The sequence below is a fragment of the Coenobita brevimanus genome, chromosome 70 (genome assembly GCF_032717465.1).
Source record: "Coenobita brevimanus isolate Jiangsu-jjx chromosome 70, ASM3271746v2, whole genome shotgun sequence".
NCBI lineage: Eukaryota > Metazoa > Arthropoda > Malacostraca > Decapoda > Coenobitidae > Coenobita > Coenobita brevimanus.
In genome coordinates, this window is record NC_137023.1 from 54,242,549 (window position 1) to 54,255,009 (window position 12,461).

Genomic DNA, 12,461 nt, shown 5'->3' on the forward strand with positions numbered 1-12,461 from the left:
ATAAATGGGTGCATAAGAGATGTAGTGGTATCAGAGGTAGACTGCGAGATAATGCTGAGTTTATGTGTATGGCGTGTCGGGGTGAGCGGGTGGAGATTGTCAGATGTGAAAGGATTGAATTTGCTGGTGAATCTTTTGAGTGTGTGGAAGAGTTTTGTTATTTGGGAGACATGTTGTGTGCTGGAGGTGGGGCTGGAGCTAGCTCTGTGGCTAGGGTGAGAAGTGGTTGGAAGAAGTTCAGGGAGCTCTTGCCTCTCCTGACATTGAGAGGACTCTCCCTATGTGCTAAGGGGTCTTTGTATGCAACATGTGTTAGGAGTGTAATGCTGTATGGTAGTGAGACCTGGGCAGTGGGGAAGATATTCGCCGGCTCAGACGTACAGAAATGACAATGATTAGGTGGATGTGTAGTACGTCCCTGCATCCAAGGCCTGGAGGGGCTGGGTTTACGATGGAGGAGCTGAGAGGTAGGATGGGACTGGAGTGTATTGATGTTGTGATGAGGAGAGGTAGGTTGAGATGGTTTGGACATGTAGAGAGGATGGGGGATGATAATTGGGTGAGGAGGGTGAGAAGTGTTAATATTGGGGGTGGGGTTATGAGGGGTAGACCGAGAAAGACATGGGATGAGGTCATTAAGTGTGACCTCAGGGTTAAGGGACTGAACAGGGAGGCTGCAATGGATCGTGCAGCGTGGAGAGGCGCCATTAGGTGACCAAGGCTGACACATGCAAGCATGTTGGAGCCTTTAAAAACGAAACAAAACGATGTAATATAATATATATATATATATATATATATATATATATATATATATATATATATATATATGTTAGCATAGTAAAATTGTACCAGACTTTGGCTAAATTTGAATGATAAATTCTGTATCAACATGGATCCATTTACTGTCTATTATGGAGTTCCAGTTGATGACAAGGATGAATATGGGCCGCCTCACTGACTGAACGGCAGATAAAAATGTACTGAGGATGAGAGAATGAGGAGAGGAATTTGACATGCAGTATTTATTGTTGTATAAGGTACAGAGCGCCCTTACAACAAAAGGTGGTGGGTCTTGCCACACATCATTGTCAGTCAATGCAGACAGTTACATGCATTCAGAGACAAGGCAGAAGTATGAAATAAAACTGTATGTAAATACAGCAGTGTACATAATGTACTCATAGGCGGCATACACAGGAGAAGGTGAACTGTGATAATGAGGTTTTATTGTTTACCCTGAATGAACTTGAATAATATTTGGCCCCTGGGAGTTGACTGAAAAGTAGAGGATTTACAGAACACTTTTTAGTGGGAAATCAGATGAAACCTATAGTATAGGTTGATGTAGGGAAATAAAAATAAAGTCGGAAAATTAGGTTACTCTGCTTTTAAAAATCCTACTAATTGTGAACGTTATTATGTGACCTGCATAAAATAAAAAAATAAAGCTGGTATAAATCTACATGTAGGCTAGTGATAAGCAAGGGAATTTAGCTCTTCACATTCTTCGCAGGACAAGCCAATATCGGCAGATGTTAGGTAACTGTAATCAAGGCTATAGTTATTTGCGGGAGTAGTGTCTCGGGGGGGGGGGGGAAGTAAGCTGCTGATCATGAGTTTTGGGGGTTCATATTCTTCCTTTACGTGACTAAATAATGAAATCTGAGTATATCAGGGATTACAAGAGTCCACTCAACCTTTACATCAGATAAGATAAGCTGGTGATCATGTGATCATTGCTGGTGAGGTAGGCTATCCAGTACAAAGTTGAAATGCACGAACAAAAAGCGGTTCGTGAGCTATAAGGTTAAAGGGTTAGAAAATGTAGTTACTGTAGTTGCTAACCAGCCGCAACTAATTTGTAAATATCATTTGAAGCATCCCTTGCTTTTAGAACAGTATTTAAGTCTTGTGACAATGTCGAGTTGCCGATTATTAAACTGTATCATGGGTAATGTGAAAGATTATATGCATACAACGCCCACGCCTTATTTCACTAAACTGCCGCTATCATGGGAAATCTTTTGATGTCTTACTACAGTTCAAATAATTATAGTATGAAGGCAACAAGGAAATCTTGGGACAGTGGCAACAAACAAAACAGCGAATATTGATTCAAGGTTGACGTCACAGGCGAGACTCTGAAAGTGCGAGTACTTGAAGGTAGGTGTAAGTCTTTTAAAAATTTCACAAACTTACACAGGTTTCTGTTGTTATTCAGCATTAAAAGAGAGTCACATCATAAAGTTTACAGTACATCGAAGCAACTGTTCGGTATGATAAAATGCAGCAAACTGTGATTAACACGAAACATTCCAGAAAGTGTGTTCCAATAATGTTTATTCCTGAGGATTGTAGCCGGCTGGGAGGCTTGCCACGTCAGTCCTTGGTCGTTACTGCTGTCGTTGATATGAACACTGGCGATCTTATGATGATTTCCCGTTCACAACATTAGTGGATACCAGTGGTAAATAACTCAATTTAGTCATCACTTCTTACTGCAATAGTAGTGAACAACATCCAAATTGAGGTATACATGGAAAGTGAATGATGAATGATGATGCCTTGGGCGTTTACAACGGAATGCGTAATACGTCTATGGGGCACCCACGAAGTTACTGTCATGCATACAATGAAACATGCCATGTAGAGTAGCCTTCTCAAAACCTATGCTTAAAAAAATTATACAGTATACGGGAGAAGGGTAAAGGCATAGATAGGCGGGGTCTAGCCGAAGCACTTGTCCTTGAACGAGCGGATACATGTTGACGTGCAGTTAATTTTGCTTTTACGGATAGTGGGGGCTTTGATGTGTGATTGATACTTATGCCGAACTTGTACGAGCTATAATGGTCAGCTGTGGATGATATCAGTTAAAGTAAGGGTGTAGGAGGAGTGTTGTCGCGAAATTATTGACCGTCGTAGGTGTGGTAGCCTCGCGCCAGGTCCCGTCTGGCTATTATTGTTCATGGCGGCATGAGATCCGCCTCGTATACTCCCCGAATTTTCTTGCCAGCGGCGCGATAGCTGGTTGTTTTGTACAGGGAAGAAGTTTGTTAAATATCTAATTCTTCCTTGTTTGAAAGGACGTGCTTTAACGTCGTGACCTTTGTTCAGACCGAAAATTATGGAAGTGAACTGGAAATCTGAGTCTTCACATTCTTTTCATGCCATGCAAATTGATTCCCGTCAAACTAGCCCTTCGAGTGACCCTATTCACACGTTTCTCTAATTTGTCAATAATCACTCGAATAATTCTAAAGAAAGTGATTACAGGTTCGATTATAGTCCTTTGTGTAACTTTGTGATTCAACTAATACTCGTGTTCAGTATCCAGATTTTGACTTAAATGTTCAGCTCATACAAACATATTCGTAATGAAGTATGTGGTGGGTTTATTTTTAGCTAGCCCTCCCCCGCCCTTCTCAGCTTATCTCGTGCAGTGACCCCCTCCTCTCCTCTCCTCCCCTCCCCTCCCCTCCCCTCCCCTCCCCCGTCACACACACACACACACACACACACACATTTTGGACGTTTCCCATTTGTCCTTTGTAAATCTACTTCGTTGGGATATTAAGCACCTGTAGGGGTGGGGGGTGTACTGTAGATACCTTCATAACAACTCGGCAAGATACGGTAAAGGCCTATGGTGTTATATTTGGAGAAAAAAAGTGTTAATTGTAAAAAGTAAGTAACGTTAAGGAACTTCTTATAACTTAAAAATCAAACAACTATCAGGGATTTATAGAGCTGGGAGCATTATGCAATAGGCAACTAACCATCATAAACTGCATTATTGCCGTTAACAAATTGCAGCTTATGTCACAATTTGTTTTTAAATTACGGTAATGCTTGATCACGTAAGAGTAGGTTAACTTACGAAACGTCATGGTGATTGTGGTATATAGCTGAGAATGCACTGGCATAAAGTGGGCATCTTTTGTGTCTGGTGCACGTCCAATGGGGATCTTTTGTCATGTGCATGTTCTTCCATTTTTATGTAAATTTCGTCACAGTTCTTTAAGCCGATTCCTAATCTGAATTTATTTGAGGGGAGATTTTATTTTTTTAAAAAGTTAGGCAAGGTTAATAATAATTAGGTTAGTTATTAAAAATATTTAAGTATAACATTTATTTCACAATAACCAAAAAACAAAAGATCCATTTATTGTATTATATGCGAGAGCAGCAGTGGCGAGTGAGGGGTGGAGTGACGTTGGTCAGGTGAGGGATAAATGGGTGGGCCACGGACGTTTTCGCCGTCACTTCACCCCTCACTCGCCACTCAGGTGTTAGCAGATAATACAATAAATGGATCTTTTGTGTTTGGTTATTGTGAAATAAATGTTGTATTTAAAAATTATTCGTTATAACTTACCTAAATAAAAACTAACAACTTTAAAAAAATATTAATCCAAAAACTTGGAATCAGCTTAAAAAACTGTGTGAAGAAATTTACATAAAAATGGGAGAACGTGCACCAAACACAAATGATCCTAAAGCGGCAATCACCCATGTCTGATTATAGGCAAAGGGGATAATAATAAGCTATGATGAGGGCGAGAAGAACGAATATTATTAACCGCACGGTGGGATAACATATAACATGTATTGTAACTATTAGTTTATACCGCCATACCATTTTGTTTACCGTGACTCGTAGTCAAGGCGCCAGGAATCATTCCAGTCACGCGAATTACTAAACCCATAACACTGAAAATGCTGCCTTGTGTAGCTGAAATTTTTACTTTATTATGTTAATTGGTTTTCATACACATTATATATATATATATATATATATATATATATATATATATATATATATATATATGTGTGTGTGTGTGTGTGTGTGTATGTATATATTATATATAGAGTTGCTACTGTATATATATATATATATATATATATATATATATATATATATATATATATATATATATATATATATTATATATATATATATATATATATATATATATTATATATATATATATATATATATTGGGGAAAACGGCTATTGTCATGGGAAAATATAGAATTCCAAAGTAGTATCTAATCTGTTGGCTCAAGGGTTCGCGTGGTATAGTACGTTGGAGTAAAGTTTAGGGCCTCTCAGTTGCAGTTGCTCTGCCTGCATCCTATAGGACTCATTGTATTGTATTCTAAAGAAATGATTGTGCATGCATATTGTTTATTTGGTCGGCCTCTTTAATACGAGTGGTCTCCCGTAAACTGAAGAGATCGTATGTTGGTGACAAGAATATAATAAAAACGATGATACTGAAGGTGGCCATGGAAATTGCTTTTGGATTTCACTTCCGTACAAGAATATTGATAACAGTACTCAGGTGTTTAATTCACACCAACCTACCGGTAATTACTCTGCCACTTTTATTATCACCAACATTTTTCTGATTAAGTTTCCACAGTTCTTTATCGCATTCTGACTTACGGTACATATTTATATGAGTGCTCTGGTCGCCGTTTTCTACTGAGAACTAAAATTAACCCCTTCTGACGGAGGTAGCCTTTATTATTGCTATTTTCAGACAAAATTCAATCAGTTTGGGAGAGACTTTAGCAACTGGAAGACTTAACTATAGCCTTCAGTAACCCGTTCACTTCTAGGGTCTTTCCAGAGCTGAAAATTTAATGGGGGTCTTCAGAATACTTAACGTTACGTCGTTATAATAAAGAATAAGAAGCGGTGCCAAGGCAAAGCAAACCCCTCCCCGGCAGCTATTTTAGTGCTGACGTATAAACACAACAGGATATCTAGTCAGAGATGTCACATATTAGATTCGGAGTAAATTGGGTGAAAATTGACGATATTATGTCCATTTGAAATTCTAGGCCCTACCCACCTGACATTGACCCCCCTACCGCTAACGAGGGGGTGACCCCCCTGATGTAACGAGACGTAGGATGCAGATTTGAAAGATGCACCTTTAAGTTTTGGTTTCATGTCGATCTGACGAATTTAAAAGGAGTTATGTCGAAAAACGATTTTTACCCTTCCCCCCCTTTTTTTTATACATTTTTTTGGGGGGGGCCTACAGCCTGGGCTTTAACCCAATTTGGCCCAGAATTTAATTAGGTGATCAGAATGTCATAGCCCATCATCCCTGTAATATTAGTCAAAATTGCACCAGTTAAGTTCCGCGTAAAGTTGTTAACAAACAACCGAGTGAAAACAATACTCGTTCCCGAGCTCCTCTCGGGTGGGGGCGGGTAATTAATGTGATCTTCAGGCTCGTCCTGACATCCTGCTTCCTCACGCTGACTACTGTACATACATTCATGTCAACGATGTGTCCTTTGCATTCACCTTTTCCTTCTTGTTAATTATCGCAGTTACACCACGTTGACCCGACTACTTATATTTTGTACCGTAACTTTCTTTTATTGTAAGGATAGGGCAGATTTTGTCCCATTATGTTGCTCTCACTTTCTACCAGTGATCATCAAAGTCACTAATGATGTCCTCAACTAATCTTAATTATGATTCAGTTTCTGTTCATGCTGTTGTCATTATTTAGCCATCGTAATACTGTACTTTTTGTGCAGTAAACTCAAAGGCTGGAAGTCAGCTAAATTTGTCGCCTTCAAGAAACAGGGTGTGAGGAAAGTCCTTCATGGGTGGGTTACCTTGAGGTGGGCTTTTTCTTTCCTTAATCCTTGTGGGAGCACATCTGAGTACGCCATAATTGCTAATGTTATTAAGGAACGGTCATACAGATCATACGTTCAACATAGTTTTTCCATTTCAGCCAGTGATTGTATCTAATATCTGTCTGTCTCTATACATACATATACCGTATATATAAATATATACCATATAAATACCATACCATACGTAATCAAATATATGTTAGATTATAGCCTACCAGGTGGCCCTCGAAAGATTAAAAAAGAAAAAACAATTTTTGTAAATAACAGTGTAGCGACGCAGAAAAAAATTGTATCCTTAGGCCACCTGCAACCAGAGCCCCCGGTCGAATACGTCTTTTGCCATTTCATAATTTGCTGTTCCATTCCTCTAACCCTTTTGGATGCTCAAACATCTACTGTATGATTAGAGGTCCGCGGAAGAAGTGAATCATCCGCCAGTTTTTTTATGGGCTCCCCCTTCCTATCCCTCCCTCTTCTGCACCCTCTCACTGTATATGGTCATAACGCTTTACACCGTGGTCTGCCCTTCCCATGATGTAGCTGTAGGTCTTCCACACTTCTCTAGTGTCATTCCTCACTCTGGCAAACATCACCCCAATAGAAACATCAGATACTTAATTTCCAACACTTCCACTCTTTTCCGGTCTTTAGTATAGAGCCCAATCGTATCCATGCATCACACAATTCCCAGCGCTGTTATACCTTTGTCCCATTCATCCTGTGGTTTGGAGTCCCATCTGCTGATATGCCTATCCCCAGATACCGGAAAGACCACCTCATCCAATCCCCATTTATACTTATCATTGTGTTCCGTACAGTATCTGATTTACTATATCTTATCACCTTGATCTCCCCTGCGTCCATTCTTGGTTTCCTTTCACTATCTCTTCCGAACTCACATACCAACTGCGGAAGTTTATTTACTGAGAGTGCAGCCAGTGCCGTAACAGCTGCAAACGGTAACTGGTTTATTTCCCGGTCTCCCTTCTTCGAGCATCCCTTAAACTTGCACATTTTCCCGGTATTCGTACTGTATACATAGCTCCTGCCAGTTCGCCCGTGAACAAACTGAACAGTCCTGGTGAAATACCGTACTCGTATAATGCATCCCATACGGTAACACCCATCCATATCCCAAACCATTTACCCTTCTTCCTTCTCATTTGCAAGCATCACCAGCTCTTTTGGTGAAAACTTCAGTGTATTTTACTAATTTCCCAACACTCTATATATCTTGCCACAAGAACACTCGTTTTCAATCTCCAGATCAATGAACGCTACATAGCCTACAGATCACTCTCACTCAGTGAAATTCTTACACATTTTTCAGCCTCCCCCCCACACACCTCCAAGTTCCTTCCCCAGTAGAGCGGTAATTTATAGTAGTGCACGACTCTTCCAGCCACTTCTTAACCTGGTTATGCTCAGCACAAAATATCATCCTTTTTTTTTTATTTTTATGTATTTATTTATTTATTTATTTTTTTTTGCGGCATATTACTTGCATATCACAGTTCTAACAGATGCAAGTCTCAAGTGCTAGTGAACTGCTAAATAACTGGCGCCTTTGAGAAACCATTATTATTATTATTAATTTACCTTCCTCCAAGCATACGCGGTACATTTAAAATTTGACTGGTGACATCCAGTCAAAAAGAAAACACGAAATACCCCTGGCGCTTTCGTGTATTTTGATCTTCAAGGGAAAATGTCCTTCGTGAAGATGTAAACCTATGAAAGCGTTTGGGACTTCTTGCATCCCCCCACCTTTTACCCCTTGTCCGTAGAATATATATATATATATATATATATATATATATAAAATGCACTTCATGTGCGCAGAACATCATCATCTTTCCAGTCCTCTCTTTTGTCTTGAGATCCCTGTTTTATGTATTACAAAATGCTTCATTTTGTGTCATCCGTTTTGCAGTTATATTCTCACTGTGTGTGTGTGTATATATATATATATATATATATATATATATATATATATATATATATATATATATATATATATATATATATATATATATATATATATATATATATATATATATATTCACACCCCATTTGTGTCCTGCCGTAGGCTACACTCTATATGCTTTGTTTGCACCCTTGCACGTAAGAATTTTCAGTTTATACAGCACACAGCCAAGATGTGTGCAGACTTGCGGTACTTATGCATTGCCACGTTTCCTTTAACTTTCTGAAAGGACTTTATTACCTACAGGAATAAACACAGCCATTTGCTGTACGCACTTGTTAACTTTTCCATTTTGTCTCAACATTTCTCTCCCAGCAATCCTTGAGGACGTGAGAAATCATAATTCCGTATGTCTATCTATATATCTATCTATCTTTCTATTACCAGACACCTCAATCCCTTATACGAGGTGACCAAAACAAATCGCCTCAACGTCACCCTGTCCCCGCCATTTCACTGCCCTGCCCCCAACTCACACCCCCCTCTCTCATATACCTCTCCATTTCATCCCTCCATCTCATCCTTAGCCTTCTCCCTCTCTACCCCTCCACCTCATTCACATACACTCTCCTCATCGGTCTCTCACTCACCATCCTCTCCACATGGCCAAACCACCTCAGTGTGTTTCTCCTAATGCTTCCTATCACATCAATATCCACACCACAACGCTCCTTCACATCCTCATTTGTCAGTCTGTCTCTCCATGTGACTCCGCTGGCTACTTTCAAATAACTCATTTCCACTGCTCTCTTGACTTGTATCCCCCCAACAACGTCCAAGTTTCACTTCCATACGTCAGAGTTGGTATCACAATACTGCCATATAATAACTTTCACGTCCATGCTCACTTCCCTGTTTCTCATCACTGCCCTCAAGGAAACCAGCAACCTTTCTTCCTTGTTGTACCCTTTCAAGCACTTCACCCTCCAAACTTCCATCCTTACTCATCACATTATCCAAGTACTTAAACGTACTTACATTTTCCATTTCCTCATCATCCAGCCTCACTGTACATTCACTGACTTGATATCTCTCAAACACCATAACTTTATTCTTCCCTACATTCGCCTTTAGATTCCGTTTCTTACACACTCTCCCAGACTCATCCACCAAGCCTTGCAGCTCCCCTTATTCTTCACTTAACAACACAGTATCATCTGCAAACAACAGTACAGGGAGTTTCCAAACACTGCCCTCTCTCATTAGGGCCACTGCAACATCCACTGCCCTACCTTGTATCTCTTTTTTAACCCATCCATATATACACAGATTGAACAACCATGGAGACATGCCACATCCCTGTTTCAACCCAACCTTCAAATAGAAAAACTCAGTTCACTATCCACACGCACTGCAGCCTTAGCACCCTCATACATACTCTTCATGGCATTCAACAACTTCCCATCTACTCCATATATTCTTAATACTTTCCACAATCCTTGTCTATCCACCCTGTCACATGCTTTCTCCAGATCCATGAAGGCCGCATACAACTTCTTTCCCTTCTCTAGAAACTTTTCCACTAAAGATCTAAGAATGAATATCTGATCTACACAACCTCTTCCCTTCCTAAAGTCTCCCTGTTCTTCTCCAGCAAATTCCTCTGTTATTTCCCTAACTCTGTCAATAAGTTTCCTACCGTATACTTTTCCTATTACACTAAGCATACAAATGCCCCTATGATTACCACACACTTCTTTTTCCCCTTTCCCTTTGTACAAGGGAATAATTATACCTGACTTCCAATCATCCGGGACTTTACCTTCCAGGCCAATCTGCACATCTTCCACATCCATTCTACTCCTATCTCTCCCCCATGCTTCATCATTTCACCACACACGCCATCAATTCCTGGGGCTTTCTCCATTTTGACTTTCTTCAGTGCTTTCACAACTTTCATCCTACTGATTCCTTCCTGTCTTCTCACCTCCCTCCTTCTCCCAGCCATTGCCCAGCCACATACTCGCATTACTTTCATTCTCTATGTTCAACAATTCATTAAAGCGTTCTCTCCATCTGCTCACTTTTTCTCCCTTCTCAACTATTAATCTACGATTTTTATCTTTCACTCCCCTACTAACTTCATTGCCACCCTGTCTGACTCTACCTCTTTCCAGAACATTCCGTATGTACTGTATGTGTGTGTGTGTGTGTGTGTGTGTGTATATATATATATATATATATATATATATATATATATATATATATATATATATATATATATATATATATATATATATATATATATATATATATACACCGGTATATTACTACGCCTTAAATATGTAAGGGGTGGCCACAAACAAATCGCCTCCATGTCGCCCTGTCCCCCGCCATTTCATTGTCCTGCTTCCACCTCACACACCCCTCTCTCATATACCTCTCCATCATCTCTGCGTCTCATCCTTGGCCTCTCCCTCCCTCTCCCTCTTCCACCTCATTCAAATACTGTACAATCTCCTCGTCAGTCTCTCGCTCTCCATCCTCTCCATACGCCCAAACTACCTCAGTGTGTTTCTCCTAACGCTTTCTATCACATCCACATCCACACCACACAACAACGCTCCTTCACTTTCTCATCTGTCAGTTTGTCTCTCAGTGTGACTCCACATGCTCCTCTCAAACAACTCGTTTCCACTGCTCTCACTCTTGTGTTCCTCCAACATAGTCAAAACTTCACTCCCATACGTTAGAGTTGGTATCACAATACTGTCATGCTGCGACTTTTTTTTACTTTCATGCTCACTTTCCTGTTTCTTATCACTGCTTTCAAAGAACGGGCAACTTTTCTTTCTTTTTGTACGGTACCCTTTGTAGCACTTCACCCTCTAAACTTCCATCCTTACTCGTCACACTGCCCAAGCACTTAAACGCACTCACATTTTCCATTTCCTCCTCATCCAGCCTCATTGTACATTCACTAACTTCATTTCTCTCAAAGACCATAATTCACTTTTAGATTCCGTTTCTTTCACACTCTTCCAAACTCATTCACCAAGCCTTGCAGCTTCCCTTCATCTTCACTTAACAGCACAGCATCATCTTCAAACAACAGTACAGGGAGTTTCCAAACACTTCCCTCTTTCATTATTGCCGCTCAAACATCCACTGCCCAACCTTATATCTCTTTTATAACCCCATCCAAATACAGACTGAACAGCCATGACTCATCCCTGTTTCAATCCAACCTTCACATTGAAAAATTTACTCAGTTCACTGTCAATACACACTGCAGCCTTAGCACCCTCATGCATACTCTTTACGGCATTCAACAACTTCCCATTTACTCCATATATTCTTAATACTTCCCACATTCCTTTTCCATCCACCCTGTCACATGCTTTCTCCAAGTCCATGAAGGCCGCATACTACTTCTTTCTTTTCTGGAGAAACTTTTCCAGTAAAGACCTAAAAATGAATACCTGATCTACACAATCTCTTCCCATCCTAAAACCACCCTGTTCTGCTCCAACTAATTCCACTGTTCTTTCCCTAACTCTCTCAGTATCCTACCATATACTTTTCCTATTAAACTAAGAGGACAAATGCTTATATGATTACCACACACTTATTTTCCCCCCATTTCATTTGGACAGGGGAATATTTATACCTGACTTCCAGTCTTCCTGGGAATAATTATACCTGACTTCCAGTCCTCCGAGACTCTACTTCCTCCCAGGCCAATCTGCACATCTTCCACAATTCTACTATTATCTCTCCCCCATGCTTCAGCATTTCACTACACACTCCATCAATTCCTGGGGCTTTCCCCATTTTGACTTTCTTCATTGCTTCCACA

General features: G+C 40.1%; 1 protein-coding gene across 1 annotated transcript in view; it reads left to right on the top strand.

Annotated features, from left to right (window-relative positions):
* The first annotated feature begins 2,395 nt into the window (after nucleotides 1–2,395).
* su(sable) (suppressor of sable RNA-binding protein) overlaps nucleotides 2,396–12,461 on the top strand; it is a 69,227-nt gene continuing 59,161 nt past the window's right edge. The window contains exon 1 of the mRNA XM_080277636.1: nucleotides 2,396–2,470. The gene's annotated coding sequence lies outside the window, so the exon portion shown is untranslated. The remainder of the gene's footprint in view (nucleotides 2,471–12,461) is intronic.